We start from the raw sequence: 12101 nt of genomic DNA, 5'->3' as shown, positions 1-12101 counted from the left end.
TAGGGGTTAGAATGCCTAGATAATACGCGGAGGTCGCGGGCTCGATTACCGATGGGGGTAACATTTTGTTGTTATTCTAATTTTTAGAATATTTTTTAAATCACCTAGGCTATGTAGCGGACCTTGGGGCCTGACACGTTCTTTATTTATAACTATTATTTCTTTATTCCCATTTTTCCTCATAGCCCGTATGACCTTTACACACATTTACTGGGACTACCCATTGTAATACTTAATGATATAACTGTGTAATTTATTGAGTACATATCTTACTTAAAAGTAAAAAATAATCAAACTTAGATTTTTCACACAAAAAACGTTTTAAAATAAGATATGTACATAATAATCGTTGTCACTGCCGAGCCCAAACAATATAAGAATAATAATATAATTTTGTGACATATACACAAAATTAAATTACGAACAAAACAAATTTGTGTTTGGCTCGTACTGACTTCAAACTGATGAGGTAGTAGTTAAATGGTATGACTGAATTGGTAGTAGTTAAAATAATATTCTGAATTGATAAATAGGTTTAGGTAGGTATTGAGCTTTTATACGTTTAGTAAATAGGTTATATAAGGTTTTTGTTTATTTTTATTTAGTTATTAAAACATAAGTTTAATTATTTTTTACTTTTTAGTGAGAAGGAATGTTTATTTTTTGAAGTCGATTAAAATTTTTGTAATTTTTTTTTCTATTGTTATTTTGATTATTTCTGAATATTCCTTGTAGAATATCTAGACTTTTTAAAGTATTTAATTATATGCCTGAAGATTCTCCGAGAGTCTCTACTTATCAACCATTATGTTGCGGTTGGTGCCGCAAGACTAAATCTTGCCAGGGTTGACGATCGGTCGAAACTGTTCTGACATAGAATCATTTTTCATATCGTTTCCGATTACCTTGATCCATATATTTTTCGGAGTTGTTCCACTCAAAAGGTAGATTTCGCCACAGAAGCCAATGAATAATTCGTTCTCCCTTCATTCCAAAGGCATGTCATTGTAAACCGCGTGTTTGAATTTGTTTCTCAGTTGTGCACTGACTTATATCTTAAATATATAGTGAATGATCTGACACGATCTCAGAAAGAAACATGAAGAACTTGCTCTAAGCATCGCATTTGAATAGATAATAATTTAAATTAATCGAGGCTATAGAAAGTTATAAAGTAAGGGTCCGTAGAAATATTAAACGCAAACTGAATGACACTAAACTTGCAAAGTAATACGTTAGCCATATTGAAAAAGTAATTTGAATACAATAGTGCAATTTTGAGAGAAACACCTTTCAAATGTTGAGTACCCGTATAAGTGGTCGGACAACTCTTATTGTCTAATTTAGACTTGGTAATGGAACTCCAATTAGTTATGACTGAAATACTGACGTGGCTAAAACAGCAATAACTTATTGCTAATAGGATTTTAAATATAAGTAAAAGTAAGAGTAATATAAGTATAATTATAAATATAAATAAAAGTAAATTATTAGGATTTTCGAAATTGTATCCTGATTATACCTAAATTCTAAATTATAAAAATATTATTTAAGGAAGATGCAAAAATAACAATGAAATGTATTATATCGATATAGTCATATTTAAAAATTGCAGAAAGGCAAAATCATAGAAAAGCGCTAAATATATTTAGATCAGGAATGATAATTCTAATATTTATATTGTACTTATGTAAAATATTATAAAACAATTTGACATATTCCCTATCTAATAAAAACAGAGATCAAAATAAATTATGTAACATAAATTTTTATGACAATGACAATGGTGAAATGAAATATAGCATGGGTAGGAAATTGTCATAACAGATACTTGTAATAAAATATAATATATTACTGATAGTACCAGTACTCTAGTAATGTATGTATTAGTATAGATAGGTAAGTAATAGTCCTGATAATTGTAATGACACCTAATAACAATGATAGATAATCACAATAATTTAAAGGAATGGTAAATATGCTATGATCAAGTTTGTCATATGCACATGGTACGAAAGGAATAAGGCGCGAGATGCGAGATGTCTTGTCACCAGAATTAGCATGCCCTGCTAGGGTAAAGCTAAAATGAATAAACTAAATAGTTGTGCACTCACTTTTCGCTAGCTTCAACTATAAAGAACGTGTAAATTAGGGATGCAGAATAACATAGCCATATATTTTTGGCCGATTTTTTTTGCCCGATATATCCATATATATCGATATTTTTCGATATTTTATCGAAAATAAATTACATATATTTCTTAAATATTATAAAAACTGCTTAATAATTTTTAATAAATATTCAAAATTCGTATTTAGTTTTAAAGGTTTAGTGTATTTTGGTACTTAGTTTCTATTAAAATGTTGCTATTCCTAAAACTATTTGGAGGAAATTGATATATTGTTTTGTCCAATATATCACTAATTGTATTTTTTCTTAAAAATATCGACATTGCGCAAAAGATGTGTTTTAGTCGTCACGCCTCTATTATAACCATAAAGTCAGTAACTGATATCCACTTTGGAATCAATTTAAAGCTTATTGAGATAGTTATAATGTACATTTTGTAGCAATCATAAAACGTTATTACGAGTGTCTTAAAGTTCTTGATAAACTATGAAACATACGTTAAAAATAAAGAATACACTAATCTTGTAGTCACCGAACTTCAAGATCGAACCATTATGAAACTGTGTTGACCCTTTACTTTAAGACTCTGTCAATAATGGCTCACATACATGTCTTAAGAATGTTGCAATTGATGCTAACTTTCCTTATTGCGGGTTATCAGTAGCCGAACTCATGAAAACGTAGAAATGGCTAAACCTTCTTGGTGAATATGGATCATCAAGAAAATAAAATCAATTAAAATTAAATATATGTTTAAAATATCAAATTACGGAATGGTTTTCGATAGCATGAAAATACTATAAATATTTGTAAATATTTTACAAATTACAGTTTATGATATTTTTAGTTTCTTTGAATTGAATATGTGTTTTTGAAAAACTAACTTAATGTACATTCGAAAATGTAACGGAAAAATAATATAAAAAACTCACTTCTACTTATTGAGTAATAAGATATAATTATTGTGGACAAAGACCTCCAAGTATGATAACGGTATAATTATATCAAATTAAATTATATTATTATCACGGCTAATATACACCGGTAAGGATATTTTTTCTATTTATTTACATAGAAAACCTGTACCCAAAAAGATAAAAACGTGACAAAGCTTTGAAATGCAAATCAAAAACATAAAACAATTTTCCATAAATTTTACGACAAAACAATTCAATAGTAATCATTCGGAGTGTGATAACATTTTCGATTTTAATCTATGGACAACGTGCTAATTGTTGTTCAATAAATGCTAACAATGAAACAATTTTATGATAAAGGATTTATCGCTACGTAATTTCGAACAGTTTCCACGTGTGTATCGAACGCGTTCATTGATTGTCGGATTTTTACTGTTGGGTGCGTATTTCTGACAATATTATTGTTTTAAAGTTTTTATTAATTTGTGAATATTGGTTAGACCATATGTTGTTGAATAACTTTGTAAAAACCAGTCTTGTAATGAAGTTTACTAGCGGGGATAATGAAAAAGTAAATGGGTAAATATTAATTTTGTTATTAATAGTCGGAAATATGCTGAAGTTTATTATATATAAGCATATAATTATTATATAGAAGCTTGGAAAAGTAATACAATACTGAGATTGCTTAATATTTAATCCTCGAATATATATTTTTAATAATTTTCTATTTTAAAACTAAGAAAACGCGTTTGTTTTTGTTCAAAGTTGGCTTTATTCATCAACGTAATCTCCATCAAGAGCCACACAATTATTCCAGAGCCGCTCTAAAATTTGAATACGACTTTTGTATAATGATTTATCTTTTGCTTCAAAATAGGACATGTTCTGTCACCAGTTGCTCTCCACTCAGATGACGATCGTTTTGATTCCAGAGTGAAGTTATGGATCAATGTTTCATTCGTTATCACATATCGATGCAGGAATTCCGATTTGTTGAGTTTAAATATGGCCAAACACTGCTCAGAATCACCAACACGTTTTTATTTTTGGTAACAATGTACAAACATGGAACTTACTTTGAACAGAGCTTTCTCATTGTCAAAATTCATGCAATATAAAACCAACACGTTATTTTGATATCTTTACGATGATAGGTAACTCACGCAACTTCAGTTTTCGATTATTCAAAACGATTTTGTGGATGTGTTATCGCCTCATTTAGACGTCCACTGCGTTCTGTTTGATCGCTGTCTCTACATTTCTGGTCAGCAAACTAACGTTTTATTGTTGTTTCTGATGAAGCTTAGTCCATATAAAACTATTCAAGCCGTTGCTTCCCTTGAATGCTATATTTTCGCATCAAGAAGCAGTGTAAAGATAGAACACGAAATTGTTTTTGATCTATTGTTTTGAAAATTATAGAAGTTGTGGCACTCTTAACACAATTTCTTTTGAAGGTTAGTACTAACTGAAAAAGTGGCGAGTGCAATAAAATTAGCACCATCTGTGGTAACCCCATACTTTAAGACCACATACGTAAGACTTTTCAACCCATGTGTTATTTGAAACTTACAAAACGACATGTGAGGTTTATACAAGGTTGTTTACATTTCAAAGAGTAGTAGTGCTATTAGGTGCTTGCATGTATTTTGGTCATTGACAACTATTGGTAAGAAATGCGAAGTATCAATATGAACAATTGTTAAATAACTTAAATGTTAAATTGGATACCTGCATCAGTTCTTTATATAAAATAATAATTTTCTTTTTGGTATTATTGAGTTATTCACGCTTCCTGGAAAGAAATCTGTTGCTGAAGCCCATCAAATTCTTTTAGAAACTTATCAGTCATGCTGCCGTGTTATATTTCAGATGTCAATTTTCTTTTGAGGGAGTTAAATCGCCACTTTTAAGGTAATTTTTATGTCAATGTTATATAACGATCTAGAAGACTCAAAAAGTTTGAAACATATATTGAAAAACTTAATGAACGAAAGTTCGGATGAAACTCAAGAACATTCAAACAGATTAGCCATTCATGAATCAACTTTTGTCAGACCTTTACAAGTGATAGAAAAAGTCTGAAAGAAAAAGAAGCGGATACCACACGAATTGACTAAAAATACTAGTTCAAACAGCTTCAATATCGTGGTTTCGTTGCCAAACTTGCAAAGGTACCAAAAGCCATGGATTATTCCGAAAAAAATTTCCATATCGATAAGCAGGATATCCATGGCCCTAAGGTTTTACTATGAATGTACAAAAAGCACTGAATAAATTGAAAGATATATTGTTACATAAAGAATCCTAAACAGTGTGCAGCAGTTAATATGTATGTGTTTTGTAAAAATAAACCAATACAACTGGAGTATTAGTGTCCGACTTTTTGTAAAAAGCGTGGTAACAAACTAGATTTGTTTTGTTCATAATTTAATTTTGTGTATATGTCACAAATTTATATTATTATTTTGAACTAGAATAAACTAGAGTTGTTGCCCCCGTCGGGAATCGAACCCGCGACTTAAGCATGTGAGCTGAACGCTCTACCCACTATGCCTTTCCATATGAAATGGGTAAAGCTTAAAAAGCAAACTCAATGGCTTTTACACTGAATACTTCCAATTTTCCGTCGCATCAGTTCAGCAATTACATTATACCCAAATATATGATTATTTTAGACAATAAAATATGTGAAAACTTTGTACCTTGCCTTTGAAATTTGAGGTTTCCCTCGATTTCCCTCTGTCCTCCCAACTGATCCCAACTTGGCTCAATGGGACCACCTCGGTAGTGCACTCTTTCGAATAAAAAAATATTTTTGAAAATCGGTCTATGATTGACGGAGAAATCGACGAACATATAATAAAATATATATATACAGCCGAACATAGAACCTCCTCCTTTTTTGAAACCGTTTAAAAAAGATAATCTTAGAAGCAGCCCGATATTGTCAGATAGTTTCTGTAAATGAGATTAATAGTATTAAAGAAATTGAAAAACAAAACGAGATGAAAAATATTAAATTTATTACAAATTTGTAGGTATTTATAAATTATATCAATAAAATGCTAATTAGTGTTAATTTTTTGTAATAGCTCTCATACAATTTTGTAAACTTTTGCTTAACAATAAAAAATTAGTCTGTTTTTTTAAATAATCTAGACCATTATTCCATTAAGAAGGACAATTCTTATCAACATAAATTAGTGTTAAATCACTTTACCCTTGACTTTCACCAGAATAGGTAAAAATGTTAAAAGGTCAAACTTAAAGAGATCTAGGGTGCTTTGGTGACGCGACCAATACAAAACTCGCGTCGAAATATAAAAATGATCGAGCCACTCGTGGAAAAGCGATACATTTAATACAATTTAATTGGCTGACCGTTTCGTGACGGCTGATAAGAGAATAGAGTAAATTTAGTTAATTCTTGAGTTTGGTTCTTAGTGTGTGATTGTTAGTCTGCGTGTAAGCATCATTCGTACGTTGGCCAGCCGGTCATTGTCTAGTGCTATTTTAAAACTTGTTTTTGTTTGTATAAATAAAATAAAGGTAGGTGTATAATTTTTTTTCTAATTTCTGAGAATGGTTGATTTTTATGGTAAAAATTCGGTACTTTGGGTAAAAAATAAAATATAATTAAATTGAGAAATATGGGATAGTTTAGTTTAGTTTATATATTTTTTAATGTAGATTTATTACGATATTGCACGTAAAAAGCTTTATTGTTGTTGTGTTGCAAAATAAAGGAGTACATTATTTTAATTTTTCATTTGTTCATAAAATTTCAAATATTTTTAATTAATAATTATATTTAATGAACGAATTTAAAGAAGAAATGAATTATGAAAAATTTGATTATTTAATGAAGGTATTAATTTTGTTTATAAAATTTTAAATTTATTAAAATTAACGGATGTTTTATCATCTCTAAACATTTCATGATATTTATTACGATAGACTTTTGAAGTTGTTGGATTGGACTATCTATATTTTCTAATTTATTTCCTCGTCAGTGTAATTCTCCTTGGATAAAATGCATTTATACTAATATTTTGTCCGATCTTCAAACGGGCTGTCGAATTCTTTTTCTGTCATTTCCTCTATAACGTAATAAGGGTTCGCCACTATTCAAAGTTTCAGCCAGTTGAGTTTATGAATTGTCACACTATTTTATAAATAATTTCAAAAACTGCTTTATATTATGTTTAGACTATATTGAAAACGGAAAAATAAAAAAATAAACAAAACAGCCTTTGGTAGTTGTGTTGTGTCGACGGTGTCTGTTTAACCTGTTGTTTATTATTCAGTTTTTGAAAAAACGAGTTTGCTATATCACAGCATCAAATAACCTTAACCTTGGACTTTGTCAGAAAAACAAGGAAAAATATGAAAATTGTTAAATTATAGGTTGTATAAATTTACTCCCATACTGCATAGTTTAATAACTTAATATAGGGTTCCAGATATTCGCTACAGCTCTCAGAACATATTAATTTTAATTAATGCTCAAAAATATTGTAAACATTCTGGTTATAATTTTTTTTTTGTATGAAGGTCGTTTTTATCTTGAGTGTTCTAGAACATAATGACTTGATCTTCTACAATATTTATTTTCTACAAGCACTTATATAGTTGTATAATGATTGAAATTACTTTGCTAGGTGCAATTTTTTGCTTGAGTACTTGCTCGTATGCTAATTACTACTTCTTAAAAGTTTAATTGAGAAAAATTGGTACAATACATTCGTTGGATAAATAATTTAAAAAAATAAATGAAGGAATATGGATCAGTTTAGATTGGGTTATATTTTCAGTGCACGTTGAAATTACTTTTTTAGGTGTGAAGTATTCTTTGGCTGGTTTGTAGTCTGATCATTTTTACTGTGAAACTTTTATTGAGGAAAATTGGTATACTATATATATATATATATATATATATATATATATATATATATATATATATATATATATATATATATATATATATATATATATATATATATATGTATATACAATACAAAATATATTCCATCTTTGTGATAATATATGAAATGATGTTGCTATGGCATCAGTCTATTCGATACATTTAATAATTATGCCAGCCGAATTATAGTACACCGATTAGAACAAGTGATAATCAGAACGTGCTATGTCTGGTAAATATACTAATATGGCAGCCTTTATAACTCTTACTACGCGTATCTGAATATTGTCGTGCAATAGGATGACTCTAGTTCTGCGTATAGCTATTAATCGTACTTTTGAAAACAATACGTCGAATTATACGTACAATTTGTTCAATTGATATCAGTAAACATCTATAGTAACATTTTTCTTTCATTTTGGTTGCTTGTAATATCATACAGTCTGCTGATTTTACCACGTGCACAGTAAGACTCATCCATCATTGTTGCGCTTTGAGATTATTGCAGTAGATCAAGTAAAAGTATAAATGTGCTACAGAAATCTCTTAATTTTTTGTCTGACAAGCAATGCAAACTGCGATGTTGAAACAGTTTCAAAGTTCTTTAAGGATTTGAGCTGGGCATTCAACTTTTTTGGTCTTCTAGATCGTTCTTTGTCATTGATGTCAAAATCGTAGTTCATAAATCATTACAACCAAAGCCGACTATTAGAATATGATAGAGTAACATCACTATAAACTTTAAAATATTCTGGCCTTTGGTTGCCGATAATATAATAATGCCAAATAAGAAAATTTTATTTTAATTATAGAAATGTCAACGCCACCGTGATAACAGCTAGAAGAGGTTATTTAACAATCATTTCTATTGGTATTTTCCATCATCACTAACATATATCACTGACCAAAATACATGTTAGCACCTAATAATATGTGTAAATCTTCAGATAATTAGAGAGATTCAGAAGTGTTTATAAGATATAGAAATAAAGATAAAGATATAGAAAGAAGTTTTGATATATTGAGCATCGGATGATTTTGTAACTATATTCGGAACCACATATTTTTTTATAATTTGACTGACATAATTTCGTTGTGATTTAATCATAGACAATTGAATCATCACCCTTTGTGTCAACAATTATATTTATTATTCATATTATATTTGTTTCTCTTAATTTGAATAAATATACAGCTGAGATCGATTGCTGTATGAGGTATATGGGGAGGATGAATGAAAATATAGTAGTACCAGTTGAATATACTGAATTGGATATCTCGCTGAACCAAAATTATAATCAGCGAAATACGGTTTCAATAGAGTTATCGCGTGGGAAGGAAAAGTGGATCCGCTATGATAACCCAAAATGTAGAACATTGTGAAGTTTGTTTTGCATCAAGTTCATTGGGAATAAACGAATATTCATGATAAAGAGCTAACGCTGTGTTTTTGGTGTTTTCAGTTATGAGCTACGTGATTTTAACGAGACCACTTTAGAGTGTGTGTCACTTTGTTTAAGTGTCAATAATTTTTTTTCAGTGCTTTGAAAACGTCTGAATGTATATAGCGGCTGAAGTCATTGAATGTTGATTGAAGCCTGTGGCAACCATGCTTCATAAATTTCAACAGATGAATACTATGGTTTCAACGTTTAAAATGTTTTAAATATATATTTCGAATTTCTAAAAAATATTATCAGACGTATATCATAATTTTAAAGGATTTACAATAGGTGACGTTACTGTGTATTAATCGCCTTGGGTACATCTGTAACCAATTTCATGACCCATACTTAATGAAGCCTTACTGATAGGATTCACTTTGCAGTATGAGTCATTTTGTCTAAGTGTTAATAAACAGTTTTTTCAGTGCTTTGAAAATGTCTGAATTTATATAACGGCTGAAGTCATTGAATATTGATTGAAGCCTATGGCAACCATGCTTCATAGATTTCAACAGATGAATACTGTGGTTTCAACATTTTAAAGCAACATATATATATATATATATATATATATATATATATATATATAATTGAAAAAATATAAAAATATCTGGCAAGTAGAATAATTATAAAATATTGTTTAATGTGAAATTATAATTATGAAAAACTAATTATTTAATTGATATTTTACCTTGTTATATTTAGTAGTCATAAATAGGGAAATATTAATAGATAAATTATTAACAAGTTGTTTTTCATACTTATTAACTGGTTTTTGTTGTTTTCGATAAAAAATAACCAGTACGTATTAAAAGTCTTATGTCTGAATAAAAACAAGTTTGTTGCATCATAACAGCTTAATAACTTTAACCTTGGACTTCGAAGAAAATTAGTAATAATCAAAATTTTTCCATATAATAAAATACGTAGTGAAGACATTATAGAATCAAATGTACTATATATTTCTACATTATTAATATGATTTATCAATAATCTACTACTATAGATTAGTTGCATGTTGACCTGAGTATACATCAAAGAAAATTATGGCTGAAACAGAGCTATGCTATTCTATTAACAATTTTTTTTAATATGAATTATTAAAGCCGCAGCTATAAAACACATTAATAAGAAATTGTTCATAATAAGAATCATAAATTATAATAACAGCAAAAGGAAAAACATATTCGGTTTAAAGGTGAATTAATTATTAACAAAATTGCAATTTGTTTTGTTAGGTGTTCCGTGATCTCACAACGGTTTCCATGCAATTTTCCGGGAATGCTTAAAAGTTATGCAATATTTTCTGGTATTATATATATTTTGGTGTTTTAGTATTTTTCTCTTTCATATCTTTTTTAAAATCAATATAACTGTAGACATATAATATATCCTACCAATAATATGTCTTCAAGAAAATAGCTAAAATAACTATCAATCTTCATTTTTGTCTATCTATTCTGTATATATAAGGTTGAGGGAAATAATTTCGGTTTTTCCTAATAGATGACTTGAAGGACTCGCATCTGAAATCGGACAATTTATATAATAATTCAGATAAAATTATAGAGATGCTTGTTGGCGGTCAGAAGTCTGTGTGCTTTTAAAATTAATATTTCAGAATTTTATTTTCGCTATGATTAGGGAATTATATTTTCGAAAATGGAAATATTCAAGGTTTGGTGTTTATAGAATTAGTTTGTTTGTTTTTGTTCGATACATTTCGATGTTAAAGATGATTTTGCCGAGCATTCGCAGATGATTTTTTTAATATCTGTGGAAGTACATATGGAAGAGTTTTGAACTATTAACAAAATGCTAGGACTTACGAATAAGGAAAAATTTAAAGGACTGACTTCTGATTTTGTGAATCTCTGCTGCAAATTGTAGAAATTGAGCTGTTAAAATTGAGAAATTTATTGTTTAAAACAAAACAATGATTACGAAACTGTTTAATGACAAAAAAGTTGGTTTAAAAAGGCTTGTTCAATTGACTTGATTCAGTTTTTTGGCCAGAAATCTTGGTGATTCATTAATGACAGTGATATAATAATAATATTACTAAGAAGGTTAAATATATATAGGTTCAAGGGATGCATATATCGTCTATTGTTTTATGAAATTCATATATATAAATTAGCTATGCAAATCATAAAAAAATTAAATAACTGTTTTATTGAGCTATTAAAATGTATGTTGATATAAAACAAAAACTCGAGAAAAAATATAATTTTTGTCTTATACAATATATAGAACCCCAGGCAATATAGTATATCTTGTTTTATCTCGCGGAATCTCACATTCACTAGAATAGTACTGTATTAAAAAAAATAGTATGGTGGAAGCTCCACAAAGCTGACATTCATGAGAGGGGCTGCGATTATAAAACTCTTTAAAATGGAAGCTAACACTAGCCTGGGAAAGCCTGTCCGCTATCTACAATCAAGCATGGGGAGAGTGTGCTATAACTCTGGCGACAGTACAATGATTTTCAGCTGTTTCTCTCATTCACATCACTGGCCAGATTACAGCAAATGAATATCTCTACATCCTCAATAATGAATAATGAATAGTAACAACTATGACTATTGTAATGACAAATTGATAATGCGTCCATACATAGTTAGAAAGGTTCAGTCCTGCTTTGTCGAACAAAATATCATTTAACATCAGGATAT

The 12101-nt window shown here is 29.1% G+C and overlaps 2 protein-coding genes across 5 annotated transcripts in view; one reads left to right on the top strand and one right to left on the bottom strand.

The window, feature by feature from the left end:
* Nucleotides 1-12101, bottom strand: part of LOC143195091 (synaptotagmin-15) — a 345027-nt gene that overhangs the window by 12230 nt on the left and 320696 nt on the right. The gene's annotated exons all lie outside the window — the stretch shown is intronic.
* LOC143195071 (aldehyde dehydrogenase, dimeric NADP-preferring) overlaps nucleotides 1-12101 on the top strand; it is a 44380-nt gene that overhangs the window by 8982 nt on the left and 23297 nt on the right. Inside the window, exons 1-2 of one of the 3 annotated variants that reach the window (XM_076401945.1) lie at nucleotides 3460-3487; nucleotides 3549-3627. The exons of 1 other annotated variant lie outside the window; for it this stretch is intronic. The gene's annotated coding sequence lies outside the window, so the exon portion shown is untranslated. Of the gene's footprint in view, nucleotides 1-3459; nucleotides 3488-3548; nucleotides 3628-6446; nucleotides 6604-12101 lie in introns of those variants that run through there. One more of the 3 variants, XM_076401928.1, reaches the window with a different exon arrangement.

The sequence above is a fragment of the Rhynchophorus ferrugineus genome, unplaced genomic scaffold (assembly GCF_030347505.1).
Source record: "Rhynchophorus ferrugineus isolate W39M unplaced genomic scaffold, kcgeb_rfMv2 rfM1, whole genome shotgun sequence".
In the NCBI taxonomy this organism is placed as follows: Eukaryota; Metazoa; Arthropoda; class Insecta; order Coleoptera; family Curculionidae; genus Rhynchophorus; species Rhynchophorus ferrugineus.
Note: the sequence above shows the minus strand (reverse complement) of the source record. Positions and strands in the feature narration are given on the sequence as shown.